At 41.7% G+C, this 12,167-nt stretch overlaps 1 protein-coding gene across 1 annotated transcript in view; it reads left to right on the forward strand.

Annotated features, from left to right (window-relative positions):
- Positions 1-2,402: 2,402 nt before the first annotated feature.
- The window catches only part of sertad2b (SERTA domain containing 2b), a 53,320-nt gene continuing 43,555 nt past the window's right edge, over positions 2,403-12,167 (forward strand). The window contains exon 1 of the mRNA XM_074676548.1: positions 2,403-2,561. The gene's annotated coding sequence lies outside the window, so the exon portion shown is untranslated. The remainder of the gene's footprint in view (positions 2,562-12,167) is intronic.

A 12,167-nucleotide genomic window follows, 5' to 3' on the forward strand; every position in this document is an offset into this window, starting at 1 on the left:
TGCCTTTGCATGCACACAGCAGTCTGACTTGGATCATAGCTGGATTGTAAAGTCACAGTGAGGATCTTGTCTTTTCTGTGTATACATGCAGAACAACAACGGCAGAAATGGATGAAGCTGTAGCTCTCTATATTTTAATGTAAGTGCACTGCAAAAAGTGAATCTTCAATCAGTTGAAGTGATGTAATTTTTTAAATCAATCCAACTCAGTATTTTTAGGTTAAGGTTTCCAATGTATTTTTGTAGATCATATCAACTTGAAATTCTGCGTTGATGTGTGCCATGCTGTTTGTTGTGTTGGAGCCATAGACTGTGTGAGTGCAGCGTCCCTTTTTATCATGGTCACCTACTTCCTCTCCTGGCTGAACACCAACCGATACAATAGTATTATCTAGGTTTGTCAATCCAGCTATACTTTGTCCAATTTCTGTTTGACTAAACTGTTTAAATGCATTTCAATAGCCCAATGTAAGGCTGACTAAGCTCATAGTCTGACTTCTGAATCTGCATGTAAACGTTCTGTGTTTTACAAAATGAAGTTGGAGATTAGACTGATGGTGAGGTTGAACACTTGTCGGTGGCATGCCGTTCTAAATGTTAATGCATTATAGAACAGCTGATAGCCTTCCACCAGGGGTCCACTGACATTTTCTCAATGGTCTACAGATCTCCTCTGTGCCTCAAAAAGGAAAAGCTGGTTTCAGCCTGTCACACACACAATCACTGCTCAAGCTCCACCCCATGATGAAAGTAAAAATGAATGCCAATACAGTGTTTGCACTGAAACAACTTGATTATCCAAATATAATGACGACATAGCTACTTCCAGACTTGCCTTGCATCAATGAGGCAGTTAATTATTGTTAATCATGCATCGTCTGACCAGATTCTTCTTCTTTTCATGGTCGTACTGCAAGGGAAATGAGAGAGAGGTGTCTCTAAGCGCTCTCTTCCTCTGCCTGCTGACAGATTTCAGAAGACAGAGGGCAGCAGACTTCATGCTAATGGACGCACAATCACATGTGGGCCTCTGTGTGTATGTGTCTGTATGTATGTTCTGCAGCTCATTCACAAAAACCTTCCTCTCACTAGCTTCCTCTGCAAAGTAACCAGTAGAACAGCAAAGAGGCTAGAGGACTCAAAACACTTAGATAGATCTGTGCAAATGTGTGAGACAGATATGACACTCAGACATTACGTGTGTTTGTGTATGTGTGGTGTCGATGTTGTAGCTTGCAACAGGAAGGAAAAAGTGTCTATGTAGTCAGTGGCCTCAACAAACTCATAAATTCACACCTATCGCCCTTTAATGTTGAACACTTCAGTCTAATTGGTCAGCGATGGTAACAGCCTATGTCACAATAACAGACATTTGTTTTTTTATTTCTATTATATGCTTTTAATCTATTTTTATTTATTCATTAATTACTGCAATAGGGGGGCCATTTTTGATAAATGGCTATTTTCTTGTTTCTTCAGATTTCAGACATCCATTCCACCAATCAAGAGTCGATAGCAGGGTGAGCAGTTTGGCACTGACATTGGACATTTGGCAAATTTTTAATGAGGGCAATCCACATGCTGAGCTCTGCTGCTTATCCTACAAATGCATGTTCCTCAGAAATGTGGCTCCATTTAAAAAAAAAGAAATGAACAGGCTTGTCAACATTATAAGATTTAATGTCAGCAAGCACTGTTACAGCTAAAAAAAAATAATATTTATTTTCATGTGTTACACTGATGTTTATTCTATTGACTCGCCTTTTCTGTTCATTAGAAATAATTTCCACCCAAAGACCGGGGGAGTCAGTCCCTTTAAACCCCACACAGGTAGACTGTGGAGGACTGCGTGACTGTCCTCCCACTGTGCCCACTTCCGCACGAGCGCTATTGGCCGTCCCCCGGTGTAGGCGGGACACGACGCTGTGACTCAGCTCTGAGTCACTGCACGACATGTCTGTCACATACTGCCTGCTGATGCGTTCACTTACTGTCGGAACAAAGAACACTCTACAGAAAGTGACACAGATGTTCCCGCGGTGTTGTCAAACGGTCACCAAAGTCTTTCTACACAGTCCGAAAGCACAGGTACTACGCCATTACTATTGCTGTATTGAGGTACCAAAAATTGGGACATTATTGTCGTCTATGTTACCTTTCAGTTCAGGAATTCCTGTAATTAAGGCTAAGCTGAAGGGTAACACACCCAGTTTTTTATGGAATGATGGCTGAAACCCCTAAAAATCTAATTGCAACTGCTTATCAGTTGAAATATTACGCTTTAGAGAGCCTGTCCACCCACGGCTCTCATATTTACGACTTGCCTCATGATACTTAAACGCAGCACCAGCCTCTGTTCTTACATGACTTCGCATTGGCCGCGATCTGTGACATTGGAGACGCTGGACTGCTCCTCTATGTGCTGAATCAGTTTGGGGGTGATATAGAAAGTAGAGATCTAAACAGGAGTGAGTTTTCTGCTGCATCAAAGATCCCGTGAGACATTTCTTCCTGGTCCATACTCTACTTTAGCACAGTGCTGGACGGATCTGCCATAGAGGGTGAGTGTGTGAGAAAGTGCATCTTTAACTCCTGGATGGTGTTTTGATGTCTTTTTCCTGACTCTAACTTCTTTCCTTGGACGTCCATGTGGATGAGGTTTTGAATGCACGAGTGCCGTGTCGTTGCGTTGTTTTGGAGCTTTGAATTTGCTCATGAAGCTCTCACAGCTGTAGTTTGCATGTTTCCGATGTATGGGCATGTAAACTTGCACGGAGGAAAAGCCGCAGCGTGGAATTCCCGTTACGCATCCTCGCATCGCGCGTCAAACAGCGCTGTGGATATTGTTGTGTGGGCTGCGATCATGTTCGACGTTAAAGGCTGATATACATAGAAACATGCGCCATTGAAACATAAAATTTGTTATTGTAGCTACTCCAAAGAACAGTCTCGTCCTGATAATACCCTATTGATATCCAGTTTTCTACTGAAGCACTGAAGTATTCACTTTATTTTATGCCTTATAAGATCCAGCTACTTTTACCACGATCAATAATATGCTATTCTCCAGTTCTTGTGACAGTAAAGCTAAGCTGTTGATTGGTCAGACTGTCCATACTGTACTTTACTGTGAGGAAACAGCGCACAGAGTCGCCGCTCAGCTGTCCGTCTGCGTTATATAACCGAGCTGTCTCTCAGCACCTCCACCAAATGACTGACACATCCTGATCTGCTGCTGCTGCTCAGCTCAGCCACAGCACAGTGTTCCCATAAGGGTCTGTGGAGTCTACACATTATGTAGAATGATTTTGCCTGTGTGGAGACGCACATTGGACTCTTTAAATTCACATTTAAAGGGAAATTTACTGCAGCAATGAGAACTGATGATTCAAATAATGAGAAAGGGATAAGTAAAGTATGCTGCTGTGAGGCTGTGACAATCATGCAAGTGCGTGTGTATAGTATACAATGTAAGTACAAGTGTTGCATAGGGTTCCAGACTTTTCATCTGCAATACTAAATAGCTCCATATAACTCAGTCCAATTCAGTCACTAATTAAATACTTCAATCCAAAGTGAAGACTTCCAATATCAAACAAAGTGAAGGCTATTTTGATGCAAAAATGGGGCCTAACTAGTTATTCATAGTGTGAACCGCTCAAGTAAAAACCTTTGTTTACATTCTTCATTTTTTATAGCAATTTCCAAACAAATGATCCATTTGACTTTGTATAAAGACTTTTTTTTCCCCAAAAGTAGAGACATTTTTCTGTTTGTGTCAGAATCAAGCGGCAACCCCTGATCTAAGAAAATGAGACAATGCGGAAGTGCTAAAATCTGCTGTTTCTTGAGTGTCCACTTGAGGCTGGCTCTGGGTGTACTGGAAGTACTGGGAGTCACATACACAGCAAGCCAAAAAAAGCTGTTTTTAAGGCAGAAATCAACCTATTTACCGCTGGGTTCAAAAAACATCTCCTGTCTGGGTCGCTAATTTTACTACTGGCACACACTGTATGAGGGGAGGGGGGATTTTTTTCTTTCTAACTCAGCTGTTCAGAGGATATTAACTAGCTCGCCCACTCAAAGGCGCAGCTCATGGTCATGTGACCAACAAGTACCCAGTATAGCTGTACGGAAAGCCCTTGCCACTATCAATATGGCCGATATAGCCGATGAGCTTCATTTACCGTTTCAGAAACAGACGAGTGACGTTGGGGAGACTATGTCCATGTTTTATACAGTCTTTGGTCTGAATACACAACTCACACTGTGTCCAGACAAGCTAAGACATAAAAAAGATGGACCTCCAGATCAGAGAACCACAATAAGAGGACACCCAACCTAGCCTCTGGGAGATAATGCAAAAATACCCAAATATACTCAAAGACAACAGAGTATAAACAATACATTTATTTAGAATATTCCCTTTGTGTTTAAAGTGAGAATTTATAATAGCTTGAATAATGCCTCACATCATGCTTCAACAAAAAGACGGAGAAGGTTAGCCAAATGCTCAAAACTGTATTTCTTCTGTGCAAAATTATAAATATTGCCTCAAAATCTAGTTATGGAAAAAAACAATAGAGGTATTTTTCAGTGTACACCAAAATAATGCCAGTGAGTGACCCAGTGAAGCACTTTATGATGAATACTAATGGTCTGAACAACAAGCTGAGCAAAACCTGGACATTTTAGGGGACTTTGTAAAATAACACAAGACATAATTTTGCGACCAGAAAGAAGGGCACGTCAGGGCAAGAGAGGATGTATGCTCACTTGATAAAAGCAACTTATTTCTGTAAATATGTTAATATAAATTTAAATACCAGCTTACTGACTAGTCTAAAGGGAAAAAAAACACTCATATTCAAAATTAAGTGCAAAGTCTAACGCTAAATCACACAGGATGTTTCTGAAGTTCCCTAAATATTAATCAAACATTTACCCAACATTTTACCCAAAACTGAGTATGTACAAAGCAGTTTGTGGAAAAAGAGCAACATCTGCAGTATGCCAAAACACCTGGATGTTGTAATTATTCAAGAAAAATTTGGTGTGCAACAGTGCAAAACTTGTTCTTCTCACTCAGTTTGTGGGCTTTACTGCCACCAACTGGGATGAGTTGCCAGTACAACCACATATGCAACGCTAAAATTTAACAATGCGTTAGATAAACGCTGACGTGAGGCAAAAGAAACTCTGTGACATCCACCTCACAGGTGTTTACGTCTACAACATATGTTAGTCCATATGAACCAATTTTACTTTCCAAACCTGAAAACAAAGCAGATTGAACAGAACAGTCACACTACATTAAAAAGCAGTATGCAGGACGTACTCCACCCTACATATGTTATTTGTCATATGTAGTTTCAGAAACAGCCTGTGAGAACCAAAATTGCAGAAAAAGAAAAATCATCTTGTGTGAGATTATGGTTCAAGGGCACCAAATTTAGACTCACACATGTATGTGGGGAAACCATTTCAGTAAGTCAGTTTAGGGAGATTGTGTTAATATATCTCTGTATCACCGTCACTCAGCCACTCAGTTTGGCTCATGTTGGCCTGTTTTCGCCCAGGCCTGAATGAATCGGCCACAGTCAAAAGGCCTTGAGGGCTGATGGAACTTTTTCAACAGGATTACACCATCAACCCGGCTACTAATTTAGAAGCTAATCCAGATTAAGGTGCTATGGTTCGTCTGTGTTCCCCTCTTTGGGTGCAGACACTGCTACAGGAGTTCAGTCTCTGTCTAAACACTGAGATGATGCAGAAAAATGTAAATAGTAAACACAATGCTGTAGCGATTGGGACCATAAAATCATAAAAACAAAATGTAGTTTAGCAGTGAGATGCAGGATCTGACCTTTACCTTAAAGAGTGTGACTTCTTAGATTAATTTTTTTGTGGTAATGGCAGACACTGGAGCTGGACTGGCTAAAAGATAAAGGACTGGAGAGCAAAAGGAGGCTAATCTGATCTCTATCCATTTCCTTCAAAGCAAACACAAGATTCACATCTTTATGACAGTGGGTGCTAGTGCTCATGGGGAATGGAGTCTTTATCCCAGAAAAAACACCACCAGTTCCGGCCACAGGTGTCTCTGTAATCAACACCGAATAGACGTCAGGGCCTTTAGTTTCCAAATGGTCTGCCTGAAATATCTGTAGATAATTCCAGAGCAGAGTGTCCCCAGCAATCAAAAACACTCCTGAGTAAAGAGAGTAACTAGCAGCTTGGCTCAGTACATTACACGAGAAGCCTTCCAACACTGGAGATGTTTACGTGCTTCATTAAAGCACCACCTGTGTACCATCAGATATAAGTCCTGTATGTCTCCTGAGTTTGAGGCTCTAACTGCTGGTTAGTGTTGCTGTTTTATGACCTTCTCTGTTTAATGCATTCAGTGTGGAAAATCTGACAGAGAGAGGGAGAGGAAGAGCGAGGCAAAGAGAGCTCTGTGAACTATAAATAGACAGTGGGAGAGTGGTTGTGATGATAGCATCACCACACAATAATCCCTCAGTAGGACTGGAGTTGCTCCACTATCCTACACCAATCCTAACAGTGAACAGGTATCTGCTCCACTGTCGCTGCTCAGCAGGGTTCTCTGTTGACCCTGTGTGTGTGTGTGTGTATGCATGTGTGTGTGTGTATGTGTGTGTCTGTGCGTGTGTGTGTGTGTTGATGCTTTATTAAGCCTGTTAATTTTGAACTGTGGCTAACGGAGCAGGTTTCACTCTTGCTGGATGGTCTAAATTAAGAAGAATCCTTTTAAATTTGTAGTGTGCAGAGTTTATAGGTCAGTCAGACAGCAGGTTATGTTCCTTCAGTGGGGGTCCTCTTGGATTTGTGAAGTGTCATTCTTCTCAAACATGGTCCGTCTGCATTTATTGTCATCCCTTGAGTGGCACCTGAACTGTTGCTAATAACCTGTCTAGTTTTCTACTTCAAAAAGTCTTGTAATGTCCAAAACTGTCGTCTGCAATAGGTTTATATTACCTCCATGCTCAGCTTTTGTTTTATTTCACCTCACATTTAATGTTCAAACCAATTCCAAAAGATGCTAGGATTCTGTGAAACTTAAATCAAAGACAACACATCAGCCGTTTGAGATTTTTGATGTTTTATGAAGAATGAATAAAGCGGTGTTGCTGGCATCAAATTTGAAGAAAGCAAAAAAGGTACGTTTCAGTAATCTTTCAGGTCTTAAACGTCAGGTCTACAGGAATTTCCCTTACTTGTTTGTGAACACAAATCCAAACTCGGCTCCTCCTTCTTGGATCAGTGCCAGCGGCAGCCCACACCCACTGCCTGTGACCGTAACTACGTGAACACACTCACTAGCCCAGCAACAACCTGTAGCACCGTGTTTCTACGTGGAAGAGACTCGAGAGCTGTATACCTGACTTGTCATGTTGGCACAAGCTAATCTCGGGTATTTGACACAATCCTGGTCAGCAGAAAGTCAACTCACGTCACTCTTCATCCCATGCCAAAGTGAGTGAAAGCCGAGCCAAGCGTCACTCTTGTTTAGTAAAAAGCTTTATCTGTTAGGTGATTCGTTTCAATTTGTTTCAATTCGGTTGTGTTTTTCTTTCTCCATACTACGTCCACTAATGTAGATTCTCTGATTAGCTTTTTCCACAGAGTCAAAACGCAAAGTCACTTGCGCACTGGGTGCTTTGTGATTGGCTGAGGTAACCACGCCTCCGCTCCGCTCAGAAATGTCCGGATACAACTAAAACATCAACATACAGGCTGAGGAGGGGATTCAAGGCAGACACAGACACTGACATGCATGTAAAGAGGCCTTTAGGAGATTATGAGTAACATTATTCCTGTAAAAGTTGACTTTTTTTTTTAAGGAAATCCTGCAAATTCTACATTTAAGCAAACTGCCAGCACAGAGTGTAGGATAAACCTTAGTAGTGTCATCTTCAGCCAGATAAACTCCAAATAGTGACTGTTTTTCTCCTCCCTCATTTATTTTCATTTGTGTTACTAGCTGCATGGTAGGTATTAAACATGAGTTGTCCTCATGCTGAAAACGTGGCTTGTTGCATACATGACTCGCGACACTAATGAAAATTAAATTTGTACCACATTGACTTTTTTCCTTCAAAGCTAATTTAAATCCAATAGTTGATTTTAAAACCTTGTTTAAAAAGCTTGTTGAATTTAGCTACATATAGGTGATGTGACCGAGCATTTTTTCATGGGGATCTATGGAGACTGACTCACTCATGGACCCAGCCTCCTGTGGCCACTTAAGGAAGTGCACTTTTTTCTTTCTTAATCATTAAACTTTTTTTTTTTTTTTTTTGGGGGGGGGGGGGGGGGGGGGGGGGGGTTAATAATTCGCTTGAACATAAATTGTCATCGTTATCTTTCTGCTAGTTTCAAATATGGACATTTTGTTTATGGAGGGATGGAGGGCTCAGCTACCTGAAGTCATCAAAGTGTTAAGGTTACATTTTGTAGGATTTAGCATGACAGATGCTCCTTATCAGTACTACTTATTTTCTGTGAGAGAGTTATCTGCTGTTACGGTGTCTGTATGAGTGTGTGTGTGTGTGTGTGTGTGTGTGTGTGTGTGTGTGTGTGTGTGTGTGTGTGTGTGTGTGTGTGTGTGTGTGTGTGTGTGTGTTTCCTGAGCTCTTACTATGAGTAGTGCTCACCATGGCCCCGCCCCTTCAGGCACTGACCTCCTTTTCATTGTTCTCACATGCAGCACCTTTTTCTCCTCTCTTTCCTTCTCTGTCCTTAACATAAGGATTGTGTTTCTATGCATGTCACACCGTTAAATATCACTTTAGTTAAAAGTATTGGTCAGTCTGAGGAAAACATCACATACACACACACACAATGGCGATTGTCTCCATAACTTTATGTGTAGTTCCTTGGAAAAGTTAGCTGCTCAGTATGACAACAAACACAAGTGCTTCACTTAGTAATCAAATATGATATCAAACAGTTGTAGCTTTTTTGATGTTTCGCTGATGTCAACTCTGGGAGAAAAGCCTTAAGTGTAGAGAAACAGGAATCACATTATTAACATATGTAGGATGATATCTCCTGTAGTGCTTACATTATGTTTATGACGCTCATCAAAGTGCTCTTACAGACTATTGACTGAGATAGTATAGAGCAGGTGAGGCTGAACAAGCAAAGATCTGAGGCACATATAGCGTACATGCAAAACACACATGTGCACGTGCACATACACACACAAACACACTGGAGGGTTGGATATCAGAGAAGCAGTGTTTGCAGAGCATGCCTCTAGACGAGTCCTAAATGAACAACAATGTAATATTCATGATCCTGCATTCCAATAGAGTGATGGAGAGACAGTTAGAAATGAAACCCAAGGTTTAGCATGTGCACTTTTATATTACTTTTAATTTGTCTTCGTGGTTGAATTTCTTTATTCTTCCCTGATTTTTAAACTATCAAGTAGTCTCATCTGAGTTTAATTTCTCTGTTGAGCATAAACTTTAATTTTGACAGCACTGTATTCTCACTTTCAACAGCAGTTGATGGCAGTGTCACATTCCATTGTAAAATAACTAAAAAAATAATAAATCTGTGTCTGAAATGTAATTAATTATCAAACAAGCTTTATCTATAAAACCTAAAATCCTCCAAGCCTCATCTCAAGATGCTTTGTAGCAGTGATGATGATGATGGTGGGTGAGGATGACAATGGTTAGACTGTTAAGGGAAAAGCAGGCGGTCTACTGTTAGGATCCAAAAACCTACAAGATAAGAGCTCAGAGACTCATTGAAAGAGCTGTTGTCAGAAACTGTACAGGAGACGTTGAGATTTAAAGTTAGTAACTAACAGATAGGGCTGCATGGTGGCACAACGGTTAGTGCTGCAGCCTCACAGCAAGGTCACCGGTTCAAATCCCCACCTCGGCCGGTGGGCCTTTCTGTGTGGAGTTTGCATGTTCTCCCCGTGCATGCATGGGTTGTCTCCGGATACTCCGGCTTCCTCTCACAGTCCAAAAACATGCTCACCAGGTTAGTTGATCACCCTTATATTGTCCCTAGGTGTGAGTGAATGGTTGTCTGTCTACGTGTCAGCCCTGCAATTGACTGGCGACCAGTCCAGGGTGTACCCAGCCTCTCGCCCAATGACAGCTGGGATAGGCTCCAGCAACCTGCGACCCTGAACAGGATAAGCGGAATATAAAATAGATGGATGGATGGACTGACAGATAGATAAGGAATGCTACCATGCACCACACACAGGAAAGCATCAGCAAAGCTATAAGATGTCAACAGGGGGCACAAACATCAATTCTCCTCATCTTTGACGAGAATGAGCCCGGTCTATATGAAATGTGTTGGATGACGAAAATTATACACACACATGTTATCATGTTTCCTCCCTCAGCACAGTGACTCATTGCTCCACTACCTGTATAGTAGTCCATGTTACATCATGCTGGAATACCCCCTCCCACACACTCTTCCTCCTTCCCTGACAGTGTTTTACTCACAGACTGAATGTGGTATCACACACACACACACACACACACACACACACACACACACACACACACACACACACACACACACACACACACACACACACACACACACACACACACACACACACACACCAACCCCTATTATTGGACGTCATTGCGTCTCTTTAGACTGGGTGAGTGACAGACCTGAGACTATGTCCCTGGTTTATGTACGGCACTGCATGCAGCATTTAAGACAGTGCAGTATTTCCTTTCCAACATATCTTTGCTTTGGGTCTGTGGTGATATATGCTGAATTTAATCAGCTGTTGTAATTGTTGAGTAAGTGAGAAATTGTGAACAGGAAATGATATTGGGGTCTTTGGCATTCAGCCACAGCATGTCCATGGCCTAATGATTATATACTTTGTTATAATGTGCAGTGTCAGCTTGGCAGCCGTTCAGTGGCTGATATCTGTGTCAGTGGTGCAGGGTAGTATTTGGAGAGATTACTGTTTGGGTCTGCGACTGAATGATGATGGTGTGTTACACCATTATTTAGGATTGTGTGGAGGCAAGTGGTGTGTATGCTGCTGAAGCAGGAAGCCATCCTGAGTGGCACACAGTAGGTCATGCACATACAGTAACAGGTACAGTCAAAGAGTGCTAATACATCATACAGGACAGCGGGATCACTCTGCTTTAGGTTGGGTTACTCCCTGTTGAGGAGAAAGTCAGGCTGTGCAGGACTGCCGCCTCTAATCTGAGGGTCATGACCTCACAAAACTTCTTGGAGAAAAAAAACGGAATTTTTCACGATTTTTTTAATGGGTGATATAATATGGCTGCAACTTGTTCATTCCTAACACAAAATGTTTTGGTGCGTGTGAAACTAATGCAAAGATGCCATTAAAGGCAAAAGACTCTTCTTTTAACATCAGTGAGAAATTCACTTAAGATGAGATACAGTGATCAGCAAAACAGGACCACCACCTGCTTCATCAGGTCAGAGCCGAAACCGCCTCAGCCTGATGAGACATAGGCTCCACCTGTCCCCTGAAGGCTTCCTGTGGTATCTGGCACCAAGTCATAAGCAGCAGATCCTTTTAGTCCTGAAAGTTGTGAGTAGGGCCCTGTGGTCACGGTCAGTGATCCAAACAACAAACCAAATACACCTGTACCCTTGATTTTAAGTTCTAAATGGATCCAGTCTCATCTGATTTTCCTCTGATCAGACTTTTATCCTTGTTCTCTGTAATCACTGTAAACATATGTAGCTTATTGGGACCAGACTGGAGCGCAGTTTTGGACTGGGCTAAACTGAACCAGAACCTAATGATTCAGCATTGGACTGATCCAAAGTGCCCAAAGTGGACAAGAGGAGGCTGAGGTGAACTGTGATCTGATGATGAAGTTTTATGTTTGGATCTAGTCCAGACCCATTTGGTTCGATCTTGTCCATATTTAACCTCTTTTTCTTTACTGTTTCTGAATCACATACATTTCTCAGGTTTTCCATATTTTGCCCACTCCCCCTCCATTCCATTCACTCACTCTCTGCTTTCTTGTTTGATGCTTTTTGGTTGAAAAAGCCTGAAATTGAAGTTTTCTTTTTTTTTTTTTCATGAAGGCTTATTTTGGCCCACAGTCGTTGCTTGTAAGAAGAGCATGAAATATTTAGCTGTC

Source organism: Halichoeres trimaculatus, unplaced genomic scaffold, assembly GCF_033239565.1.
Source record: "Halichoeres trimaculatus isolate MK-OKI-2021-1 unplaced genomic scaffold, fHalTri1.1 fHalTri1_scaffold_8, whole genome shotgun sequence".
Classification (NCBI taxonomy): Eukaryota; Metazoa; Chordata; class Actinopteri; order Labriformes; family Labridae; genus Halichoeres; species Halichoeres trimaculatus.